Source organism: Zonotrichia leucophrys, chromosome 2, assembly GCF_028769735.1.
Source record: "Zonotrichia leucophrys gambelii isolate GWCS_2022_RI chromosome 2, RI_Zleu_2.0, whole genome shotgun sequence".
Taxonomy (NCBI): domain Eukaryota; kingdom Metazoa; phylum Chordata; class Aves; order Passeriformes; family Passerellidae; genus Zonotrichia; species Zonotrichia leucophrys.
This window is the reverse complement of record NC_088171.1, coordinates 135,512,190-135,525,266: the sequence shown is the minus strand read 5'-3', so window position 1 is coordinate 135,525,266 and position 13,077 is coordinate 135,512,190. Positions and strand designations below refer to the sequence as shown.

Below are 13,077 nucleotides of genomic sequence, written 5' to 3'. Positions count from 1 at the left end.
ATCTATTCTTTTAGTGAGATCATCTCTATTCTGACAATAGCTTTCTTGCAACATCATATGAATCAACTTCTCAAGTTAATTGCAGAGTGGAAAAGTTCAATCTGTATCCAAACTCACTAAACTGAAAGGTAATTTACCCCTGAGCTTGGGAAATACAAAGCATGTGCTGCTCTGGCAGTGCCTGGATTCTTGGCTGCCATGTTAAGGGGCAGGAGGACATTGCTGAGCTTGCTGATGGGAGAAGGGTAATGTTCCTTCACTACAAAAAGGAAAATTGAAGCAAAAATTGATTTTCCAAAATGCTTAGTTTGTTGTGAGTTACAAGGTAAGTTGATTTATAAGGTTCTTTGTTAAACTGAGTTGCATATCCTAGAGCAGGTGTTTTTTTTTCCTTGCAATTCATGGTATTGCAAATCTGGAACATGTAATCTCAGGGTTTTTTAATGATATGGTGGCTTCCCAGTCATGCTTTGCAAAGGAGATATAAATGCAGGTGAGGTAAGCCTCATCCTCCAGAGCCATGTTTATTAATTTGGAAACTTAAAAGCTGAAGTAATCTCTCGAAAGAAAGTGTCATCTGACTCTTCCATGCAGTTGTTTTCATTTTATCTGTATTTATAATTAGTAAAAAGTAGACTAAATTCGGCCCAGGAGAGCTGCAGATAGGAAGTGTGTGAAAAAGGGTTTTGGCAAGTTGTTTTACAGACCCTGTTCCTATGCTCAGGGACTGCTGGAAGCAATGATGACAGATCCAGAAAACAATGGTACAGCAGGCATCAGGGGAAAAATGGAAAGAGTAGGAGTAGAAGGAAAATAAAAAGCCAAAGAATGGGGCTGGGGGCCCTTCAGGGACCCTGTGAATCACACTGTAAGCTGAATATATGAGGAGTTTAGGGAGAGTATTGAAGGCAGCAGGGAGAAATATGGGGTGCTGTGAGTCAGCATTTAGAATGTGCTCATGTGTCATGCAATTTCCTGCTCTCTCTGGCTGTGTTCATTGTTATTCTGCAGAGGTTACCCCTTGCTTTGCAGCTTTCCCCAAGTACAAGAAAAATTAATCACTGGTATGACTGAATTCAGATCGCGTTGTAGTAACATCCGTCATACCTCACTTCTTACCTGTACATTCCCACTGTGTGATCCAGCTCTGCATTACAGGAGCAGGGAGCACTGTGTTCAGAGCTACCTGGTCAGAAAAAAGACACCCAGTATTCATCTTGGTGGGGTAGAGCACAATGAATTACTACTGTATTTGACTTTCATACCAGGTATACCTGACTACACTTGGTGACATCAGTGCTAATTAGAAACAGCCCCTCTGAAACAAAATGAGACATGCAGACACACTGCACAGCTCATTTGCAGCCCCTTCTCCAAGTCACTTTTCATCTACTGCAGAGCTCAGAAATGACATGGCCATGCTCTGTGGTGCTGCAAGTCTTCCCAAAACTTGAAACATTTTAGTGGTATGGCTGTACCTGCATCCATGTCATTGACAATCTTGAACATGAGCAAGAAAGTGCTGTGGAATTAATTGGTAGCTGCAGTAGCACCAAAGATATGATTATGCTCTTTCACAATTAACTTTAGATAGGATCTCCCCTTCTAAACTTCATCAAACAAAAAGATATCCATGGTAAATGTGTGGGGAGTCCACTTTCTTATGTTTCTCATTGGGAGCCTCTTCTCCAGCCCCAACATGTTGATCACAGAAGTTATCCTGGGTTACCTGTCTGCAGCAGTGCAGGAGACCATCAACTTGCAGTCTCACATTGTGGAGCTCTCTGAGGGGGGCAAGAGGAGGTAGATATAGATAATTTAAAATTTTATATAAAAATATACATAGGTTTTACTGTTGAAGAAGAGTCAAAATTCAGGTAATGGATATTTCGGTAGAATTTACTCAACAAATCTTTAGAACAGGACAAAACTTAATTAAATCTGATTTATTTTCAAATTTAAGCCTATTCTTTATTTCATTATCGTAATTATAGGAAAATGAACAGATATTAGGACCCTTTTTAAAAATAATAAATAAAACAGTATTTTGCAACCTATATGCAGAGCTGTTAATACCATGAGAAGAATTCAGAGTTGTTTTGCTCAATTTTCAGATCTGGGATCACAAACAATTATTGGGACAGATGCTCTGTCCTGTTGCCCTGCTGTATGGCAGCAGTGGCAGCTCACTGGAGCTGAACTCCAGTCTGTCAGCTGGGGAAAGCCACTCATCCAGAAGGACACACAGCCAATCCCTTGTCGTGGTCATCAGGACACATCCGGTTTGGCTTGGTTTGGAAAATGTTTCATTCCTTTGCCTCAAAGTCTGTTTGCCACTGAACAGATCTATGCCTCAGTGTTTTTACAGCTTACTGTCTGTCTGTGTATATGTATACATATGTGTTTATCAGTATATACACAAAACATATGTGCTGTATAAATACACATTGCGCTGCTGATTTTGATTAATGTGCAATAGTATTTTGTCTGAAACTACAGCTAATTTCAGAATCAGGGGAAAAAGCATCCTTCTAGAGAAGTTAGTGTGCTTTTAACAAACCTGTCTATGGTTGGCTGCCTGCCACACCTAGCTGTCTTCCAGAATAAAGTAGCAAAGGAAACAGCTCCCTTTCCCTCCTTTTCCAAGAATAAAATACCTCCTCAGTGTGGAGCAGGTGTGCTCCTTTCTCATATCACTGGGGCCATTATCACTTTGTCTTGCTTGAAAATGCTTGCTTAGAAGCCTAAGAGCACACTTGCTGGTCAGAGACTAGAGATGGCACTTGGATTCCCAGTTTCAGATAACAGGTCAAGAGAAAGAAGTCTGTGAAGGACCTTGAAAGTCAAAGTGAGTTATGTGTGTTTAATGTGACAAAAAAAGACAGCCAGGATTCGTAGAGGTGGTGACACAATCCAAAGGACAGAACAAAAGAATTATGTTAGCAAACAGTAGAAAGGTTATGTTTGCTGGTGCTGGAAGAAAGGACATGGCTGCAGTGAGGGTATGAGACACTGAGATCCTCAAATGATTTCAAGATGGTTGGAATAACAGACTTTGTACCCAATGTTTTCTAAACACCAGTGCTGTTGCTAAATAGTATTTAGTTCTTTGCTCTATTTAATTTCAGAACTGCCCTTCTGACTTGGTTATTCTTTAGTTTTTCAGTTTGAGCTTCTCTTGTAGCGGTCGCAACCTATCCTTCAATTAGATTTTATTATTCTCTAGAACTAAATCTTACCCCACACTCAAACCACGCTTCTTAGGATATTACTACTTGGCATTACTGTACAGAATCGTTCTTAGGCATCATCTGTTGAAGGCAGAAATCCTTGGCATTCCTTCATTTACTGTTCCACTGCTTTCTTCTGCATTCCCACACAAATGACATGTAGGAGGGACATTCAAAATCATGAGTTCATTTAGCCAGTTTTTAAAACACCTCTAAACTACTTCTTCCTTCCCATTTAAATGCTGAGAAAGGCACAGAAATACTGTCAGTTGAGAAGGAGCTTCTTGCTTTAATGACTGTGTCTAGACCAGGAATACTGGGAGGTAAATCAGCTCCTAAATTGAAAGTTCATGAACCTTTCAACAGTGGTCCTGTTCCTGCTTGAAATGTTCTGACCTTTGCTATCATGTTTCTTCTGCAAGGTGCCTTATGAGATAGGTTCCTGCCTTAAATCCTTGATGGATTTATTGAAACAAGCAAAGTGCTTCAAGTAGATGTGAACTCTTGACATATCTAGTTTCTATTAAATTGACTATTTTGGTTCACTCTGCTAATGGTAACTCCTGCAGTAAAATGACATGCAGAACGGTATTCCTAAATGTCTTTATTAAAATCAGTAAATTAGGTTGCAGTTCCAAAGTAATTTATAAGCTTCAGAAAGAGTAGCTGAAGAGATACTTGCACAGATACAACAGGAGAAAAACTGTGTCTACTTGTGTACACAATTTCAGGTGTCATGTTTTTATTTTGCTCTTTTAATGATAAAGGCAAAACCAGAAACAGACAAACTGATAAATGCTCTGTCAGTGCTGCCCATGGTGACCAACCATCCCTTATAAACTTCCTCACTGCTTAGGTATTGATTGGCATTTTGGACTTCTTCAATGAAAGCAAACATTATTATACCATGTGTAAGTAATTAATTTTGGAGTGAGTCAGGGTAAAATCCATGGCACACAAATTTCCAAAGCCTCTGTGGCCTGTGAGAATTGACAGTGGGAATGATTGCTCTGTCCTCTTTGAAATGGCCGTGCAGCAAACCCAAGGAAAGTCATAGCCCTTCCCCAGAGGGGGCAAGGATAGGTCACCTCCCATATTCTTGGCTGCTCCATGCAAGCTGCAGGAGAGAAAACTTTGAGATGATTTTTTACTTTATCACATTTGGCCAGTAGATTCAAACATGGAGGAGCCAACTGCCAGAGGTATGCACATATGGATATACAAAAGAACATTTTGTTTTGCTAAGCAAATTGGTCAGGTATTAAAAATCAAAATGGCCTTTATAAAGAATAGAAAAATACAAGCCTGCCCACCTGAAATTTCATGATTGCAGATATGTTTCTATCTCTTATAAGATGATAAAGACACTATTTCTGTGGGCTTACTGTTTTTCTAAAATTTATGAATACAGTAATAATGCAATTTCTGTAGATATGAGCTGAACACAAATCATGAGATAATGCATTTAATTGATGGCTTATAATGAAGAGTGAGCTTGGTTTGCTTAGTGGTTGTTATTTGAAACTAGTTAATTTGTGTTCTTTTTTACTGAGGTTTTAAATCACTCTCATCTCCCCTCTACCTAGTTCTCTTGTAAGGAAATAAAAATAATTATGTTCTTTGGAAGAGATTGATAGCGGGCAGAACTTTCTAGATAAGTGTTTCAGAAGATGATACTTTCCAATATATATATATTTTAAATAATAAAAATAATGAAATCAGTGCAAATTCTTAGCTGAAGCACATACCTGAGCAATATGAAAGTGAAATTGAAATTATTAATTTTTTGTGAGGGTCACCTATTTTTTTCTTTTAAAAAAGTCTAGCTATTTGCATCTGCATAAGGCCATTAAGAGAGAGGAATGAATATCAGTAGCTACACTCTTTCCTATTACATGCCTTTTCAGGCTGCTATTTGACCCTCCAATGTGGCAGACCAACTCTTTTATAGCTTTTTACTCATGACATTGGTGTGGGAGGTTTCTGAGGCCAGGGCCCAATGTGTCTGAGCAGCTGTTCTTCTAGGGATCACTGATGATCTTTGTGTGAAAAAAGGTGATTTACTAGAAGATTAAGTGTATATTTGCCCTACATACAAGTCACATAACTGACATCTATCCCTTTGTTTATTCTGGCAGACCTAGGAAGAGATGCTGATGGGTTTCACCTCAAATAGTTCAGTGTCTCCCCAGTGTCTTGCTCACTCCAGCCAGGCCAGGATGAGTTTCCCACAGTGTTGTTATGCAGTGTAACGTAGCCCTGAGGCCAACACTGGTACTGGTCTTGCCTTGCAAAAGCATTCAGTCAATGACTGGAGTCCGGCGGCTCAAGCCACTAAGGTACTTCATGGCCTTTGGCAGGTTCTTCTTTCCATCTTTACCCTGGAACACAGAAACTAGTCCTAGAGAAGGCATGTAGACTCCTGCCAATGCTTGGCCCAAGCAATGACTTAGAATAAGCAGTCACTGTTCATAATGAATGCAGTGTCTCTGGAACTGGGAGATGGGGCTCGTATCCATGTGAAAATCACAACTGTCCTGCTAAGGGGGTTGAGCATCCTTTTTTCTCCTTCTCTCACTCCAGACCCCTGAATATTTCACATTTTTCTTCAGGAACTCACTAGCTTCAACTCTTGGAGGACAAAGAATCTCCAGGACCTAGTTAGTAGCATATGAACATTGGCTGGCAAAAGTCTTATGTCTGAACACTCTTTGGCTAGACAGCTGCAAGGCTGACACATGCAGAGTGTCCCAGCAAAACATTTTAAAGAAAAGTGACAAAAACTGCTTTAGAGAAGGTTTTATTCTGCACTTGTTATTAGTTTGGCTTGAAAAAAAAAGCTTAGTATAGGGCTGCTTCTTGGGTCTGTAAAGAAATACAGCAAAACTCTGAATGTAGGGTATGTTTATAGTTTGCATGCTGTTGAAGCATTAGGTGCCAGAGCAGCTGTCAGTCCAGATATGAAGGCTTCTCTATTTGCTTTGCAGAATTATTTTTATTTAATTTTTGCACTCCTACAGCTATATTTGGCTAAGATTTGTTGGATTTTTAGTTGTAAACAACAAATATATGAGAAGAAACTTTATCTTTGATCTGATAGCAAATAATCTCATATACCATTCTATACTCACATACTCATATACTAGAATTGCAATTGTATTTTTTCAAGGTATTACAAGATTTTAGTTAATGGATTTTATGTTCTATATGTCTAGGCAAAGTGTGCATTTAAAACTGCTTGCCTCATGAGTAAAGTTGAGACATTAGCACCCACTATTTGGGTCCAACCCCTTTCTCCTGAGCAAAGTCCCACTGATAGTGTAAGCAGAAAATCTATGTCAGGGTTTTGAGGACTGTTCTTCTGCTCCACTCTGCAGTAGTGAGCTCTGAAGGTGCAATGAATTTCAAGGATATCCACCCTGTGATCATTTGTTGAAAATGGTTTTTCAGTAACAAGAACACAAACAGTAGACATTTTCCCCTGTAGAAACATTGGGGTTTAGCTTTGCTGTTCCTAGTTTCTTCAGGAGTGCACTACATTGAGTAGTTTTCCACAGGAAGTAAGAAATGTGGATTCACTTTCTTGTTACCAGCTCGGCTTGAACTGAGAGATCTGATCCATTACAGCCTTCTGCATTAAAAAAAAAAATAATCAGGAATTGGTGTGCTTTTCTGGAAAAGGTTGCTTTTATGTTTACATATGAATTCTGTGTGTCTCCTGACAGATCTTGCACTGAAGATTACCAGCTACACCCCTTCTGATTGAAATTATGGGTACTGGCAAATTATGAAATAGGTTAAATTTTTTAATAACTTCCTGAGTTTATAAAAGTATATAATGCTTACTATTAGCCTCAGTAAGCAGCATGGTCTTAAGCCTCTTCTGACAAATTAATTAGTTGTAAGGATTGTGAAGAAATTATAGCCTTGCTCACACTACTAGCCTTGAAGTTTCATCCCAGCTCTTTGCATCCTAAATTTCCTATTTTCTTTGAGCTCTTCCAGTGTGACTCCATATTCTCTTCAGACTTCAGGGTAAGGTCAGTATCTGTCACACAAACTTTGCCTTGGGAGACTCACCAAGCTGCTGGAATTTCACAGTAAGTCTGGAGTTGATAAATAAGCTTAGGTCAAACTTTCAATCCTGGATCTCTCCAAGCAGACTGTGCCAGAGTACTTTTGTGCAGACAGATCAGATCAGATTTTCATTCTTGACTGGAGCCTTGAGTTTCAGCAAGCACATCATTCAAGTGAGTTCATATGAAAGCATGGCAATAATCACCTAAGGAAAGAGAGTATGTACTATGCACGAGCCCTGCATGCTTTTGGTTTTAAAGGAAGCAATTAGAACTGGAGTGCAAAACTTTTTTTATAGAAAGGCTGGGGGTCAATGACCCCATGGAAGAGAATGAGACTGAAGAAATGTTTAACAATAATTTGGGTCTTTGGGAGGGTTACCTGGTACTGACATGTACAGTGATTTATGTAGTGCATGCCATAACAAACCCCAGACATAAATTTTCTTCTCAGACACTTATCAACATAGCAATGAGAGATCATGTTATTGCCAGCAGAATTGCCACATTGGAATGGCAACATTTATCATCTCAGTTGCAATTAAAAAAGTTAATACACACATATATATAGACACAAACATGCGTAAAAACACAAAGGTAGTCTCACTGAAATCCATAATTTTAAAAGATAAGTCTAGTATCTTTCATAATAATTTTATTTACTTGTTTAAGGTCACAGCAAACTATTGAGCAATAGTTACACCTGCCTTTCTTTCTAATTTATAGATCCCATATCCAGAGAGAGAAGAGATGGAGGGAGGCAAGGAGATTCAAACTCAGATAATTATAACAACATGTGAGCTGAAGGATTGAATTCTCTTGGGTCATTTTCAAGGACCTGGTGTAGCTGGATCAGAAAATGGATTATGAAAAAAAAGAGTAATGGTTTTCATTTCTCCGTTACATTAAACTCATAAGGAAAATCCAGCAGAGAAGTGGAGAAGGTTCAGCTGTCTGAGCTGGCTGGAAAGACAATTGTGCAGATGGGGTCCAGTGTTTCTTCTTTACACATAGAAACAGAGGGAACCCTTGGGCTTACCAGGTTACTTAGCCGCTGAGTTACTGTTGCATGGCAGCTCCCTTTTTAAGCGCACAGCTTTGTTGTTGCGCCACTTTGAGCCCTCATCATTACCAGTCCCTGCACCAAACCCTTCAGTCACTAAGATATCCTCACCATGTAGTTTCTGTGTACATCACAGTCCTGATATTCCTGCCACATGTTTTGGCAATCTCAGTACAGGTCCCATAAAAAAAAAAAGAAAAAGTGATTCAGATTGTGGTTAATTTTCAAGCATTTTATCTAGGATGAGGCAGCTAGCTTGAACTGGTTATTAATTACTCACATCTGTTTCTGCAATAGGTGGGCCTACCAGAGGTCTCCAACACTTTGATCCAGGAGGCAACTTTCATGCCTACTTGCCTCCAGTATTTTGGTTAAGGATTAAGTTTAAGCCATCTCTTATTTCTCTGATACAAAATCATTGTATCTCAAAACAGGAAATTCCATTTGCTGAATGGGAAACTGAATCATAAGGTAATGTCAATGCTATTGCTCTTGTCCATACTCAGGAAGGGAACTGCCATTCAAAAAGTACTGTTGCAGGCCTAGAGAAATCCAGACAGGCTGGTAGTTTCTCTCAGAATCCTTTGCATTAAATATTAATAGCAACAGAGGAAAAGCAGTTGGTACTGCTACGAGTCCCGTGTAAGTAGCCCGTTGGGACTCTTATTGTCACAGGGGTATGTCCCAGGGGTATGTGGCCAGGGCAGGTTCATGGAGTGACTCTCCTTGAGTTCAGGAAATCTGGATGAAGCCTGAGGGCTGTGCACAACTTCCCTGATGATCACAGTTTTCCACAGAGCTGTCTGGAGGAGACAAGCAGACTGGTACAGCACAACGCAAGGCTGTCCTAGGGACCTCACTGCAAAAGCTTAGACATTACACTTCAAATAGCTCCCCAAAGGAATACAGATCCCACTCTGTGGTAACCTCCTTTGGTGACTCACTTGTAGCAACTGCTCATTAGTTTGTCCAGTATTTTCCATTTTCTGCACCCCCAGTCTCTCTGGCTCTTCTCACTTGCACACATCTGCCCAGACACATTCCCACAGAGCCAGGCACGAGGCTGCTGTGAGCTGGGGAAGCTGGTGGTGGGGAGAAGGTGCCATGACCATGCAGGGTGGGACAGCCTTTTCCCTCCCCAGGCAGGAGTGTCTGGCACAGTGGGGCAAGATGCCAGGAGTGGGCAACACGCAGAGAGTATCGGGGACACCAGCAGTGTGCTGGGCCATCAGGGTTGATTGCAAAATCAATAACAAATCAATAAAAGAAGCAACACCCCTAAATAATTTGTCACCATACTACAGAACTAGAGAAAAACTCCACAGGATTCAAAGTAAAGGAGCTCAAACCAAAGAAACCAGTAGGTAAGTAGAGATCAGCTGGGAAATAGACCCTCCTGCAAACACAAGATGAAGAAGAAATCTGACAATTTGATATTTTATTCTGGGGCTTTGGGAGACCTACCTAGTGCCTGATGTCTATAATATTAAAAAACTTAAGAGATTTCAGATAAAACAGCAAAATACAATCAGAGAAATTTTTGTCAGAATATCAAAGTTGCTTTTTAATAAATTCCTTGCCACTGCAGCATTTTTATGATCTTTTTAGTGGCCTAGTATCTACGCTTGGGTTTTTTCTTGTGATCCGTATCTGAGAAGAGATGAGGAAAAAAACTCTTTATGTTTGACACAATGCTCAAAAGATTTTGAATGTTATCATCCCAAGTTAAAACATATTAATTGTCCTAAGTTATCTCACTGAATTCAGAAAGGTATTTCACAGATCTTATATGTCTGAATGATCCAACTGAATGTCAGAGCATGCACTCCCTCCAGCCCTTCACCTGACCCAGGGGCTGTGACAGGGGCTATGGTATGATACGCAGAAGTGTTCCAAAACCCCCACAGGCCACTGCCCACTCACTCCTTCCAACAGTCTGTCTAAATACTTGGCTACAAGATTGTGAAAAGCATTCATAAAACACTTACTTTTTGGGTACTACAGCTTACTTAATGCTTTATTGCCTTTCCTAAGTCACTGTTCCAGAATTCATTGTCAGGAGACTGAATCTGAAGATTAAGAGTTTTCAAGGATTCATTAAACAATCTGTAAAACAAAACAAAACACAAAACAATAAAAATTAGCCAGCTAATAAAAAAACATTTAGAAGTAGATTCCAGGGAAAAAATGCTGCTCTGCTACAAGAACAATATTTCCAAATTTTTTAGGCACAAGATCAATGCTGGCCAATTAGACCATGCTTGATAATTTGGAAAACAAAACTGTTTTGTCATCCTTTACAATGAGCATCTTACAGACTGTGGAGAGCCTGGGGGGCATTCCCTGGTTAGGAAGACACAAGAAGCTTCCCTGAAAAAGCTGTTAGACCCCATTGGCTCCTTTCCCTGTTCCTATGTCTGTTCCTATGTCCCTGAGCTACTCATCCCTAATCCCTGATTGCCCCTCATCTTTGTACTACCCTGAGACCAGGTTCACCCCCAGCCCCTCGGGACTGAGTAACCTGGAGCCTTCCGATGTGTGTGCTTGGGGAACTCTGAACATCTCACCACGCGGCTGAATTAAACACCTGTGGAAATTATGCAAAGGCCCTTTTTGCTTCTTTGCCCTGGACTTTACTAGCAGCAATTCAGGCAGCAACAGCAGACAAATGACCTATACTCTCATGTCTGCTCTCATGCCCAGTTGTCAAAGTGCTACTGTAGAAACAGAAAAAGTACCAGATTTCCTTTTTGCCTGGTTTTAAGAAAAGTACATCAAGAACACCAAATAAATCCTTAATTTGTTACTTTTCTTAAAATAAGATTAATGAAAAAATAGTTTAGCACATGGAAAATTAGTTTGCAGGCCTTGATAGATACTGGATAAATTCCTATTACCTTATGGAAAGCTTTCTTCATTAGTATTCGTAGTATAAATTGTACTTCTTAGTATTTTCACTCTTTATTTTTATGTTGAAAAATGATGGTGAGGGGAAGGAATCATGCTGTCTTTGGTAGGGTGTTTGTTGTGGTGTTGTGAGGGTCCCCAGGATGAGGTGAGAGATGAGAATTTAATTCCAAGTTCTCAGAAGTCTGATATGATATGATATGATATGATATGATATGATATGATATGATATAATATAATATAATATAATATAATATAATATAATATAATATAATATAATATTTATTTTATATATATACTAAAACTATACTAAAGAAAGAGCCATATCAGAAAGCTAGAAAATAATGAATAATAAAAACCCATGACTGATCAGAGAGTCCAACACAGCTGGACTGGCATTGGTCATTAAGTAAAATAATTCACATGGAACCAATTAAAGATGCACCTGCCACATTCCAAAGCAGCAAAACACAGGAAGAAGACATCAGATAATGTTACTTACATTTCTTTTCTGAGGCTTCTTAGCTTCTCAGGAGAAAAAAATCCTGGTGAAGGGATTTTTCAGAAAATATCATGGTGACAGGCTTTTTTAACCTGGACTTTGGGAAGCTGCAGTTCAGTCATTGAGCCATCTCTCACCTGTTCAAGGAGTTGATGATTCAGCCAGCGAAGCCTCCTGCCAGGGCCGGGATGCTTTTTCCACCTCCTTGGCACACCTAGTACAAGCAGCACAGGTTTCAGTGCTTCTCTCATTAAGTGCTGAATGAGGAACTCTTTTTCTCTTGCTCATGGGTGGACCTGAGGCCAGCCTGGGCTGCCCCAGAGTGGCAGAAGTTCCCTGCTGCTGGGGCCAGGGGTGCCCTTTATCATTTCATCTCAGTCTTGTGCGAATGAAATCTGCTGGCAAGAGCAGCAGGTCACGGACACCTCACCTTTCCTCACCTCTGCCAAAAGAGATGCCTGGTCCACATCATGTCACTGGTAGCCCAGGAGTCACAGGCCAGCAGGAAATCCAGCCAAAAAAATAAACTGGCACTTACAGTGACAAGAGTCACAAAGCACTGATGGAACCATAAAGGCAGGAATGAGCATGATCCTTCTGCCCTTTCAATTTTGACTGCTGATCCTGAAAGGTATTTTCTCTGTTTTTTCCCTCTTTGTTTCCCAGGTTTCTATTCAGTCCACTCTTCACATGTCTGTTTTATCTTTCTGTTTCCGTGGTTTCCACCTTTCTGAAAAGAGCCTGCAGGCCTTTCAACAGTATTGTTAGATACATAAAGCCATGGTAAATCTCAATTACTTCTTATTTTAGTCAAAGCTGTTCATTCTACCCTCTTTCTGCTGATAAGTAATTCAGTCCAAGGCATGTGAGGGAGTCTGCCATGTTTTCTGCAGTGACCCAAAGCAAAGCTACAGGGATTTAAATGGAAAATATAAAAATTAGCTGGTGGCAAAGACCTCTCTGAAGAAGTATGATTCTGCTTGCCAAATTCCTGCCAAGCAGATCACCTAAACTGGTTTGCATTATTGTCATTTCACACAGTCCCCTGTCCCAGAACAGACTTCCTGAAGCTCTGGTGAAATAGGATTTCAGCTGCACGTTTCTGAAGTGGACAGCTGTGAACAGGACAGCTCTAATGGGACCATGGAACAGAGTGCAGAGACAAACCTCCAGGAGTCTTACTCTGAAGCCCTGCAGAGCTGCACACCGATGGTTTTGTTTGGTCAGCAAGAATGAAGTCAGTCCTTAACACAAGTGCAAAGTGCCGTCTCTGCAAAGGACTGACTGTTCCTGGCCCAT

The 13,077-nt window shown here is 40.2% G+C and overlaps 1 long non-coding RNA gene across 1 annotated transcript; it reads right to left on the bottom strand.

The window, feature by feature from the left end:
* Positions 1–7,194: 7,194 nt before the first annotated feature.
* LOC135444617 (uncharacterized) lies at positions 7,195–12,233 on the bottom strand. Its single transcript, XR_010439243.1, has 3 exons — positions 11,779–12,233; positions 10,358–10,475; positions 7,195–7,512 (listed from the first exon to the last, which is right to left on the bottom strand). It is a non-coding gene; the product is annotated as an uncharacterized LOC135444617 (long non-coding RNA).
* Between the last annotated feature and the right edge of the window lie 844 nt (positions 12,234–13,077).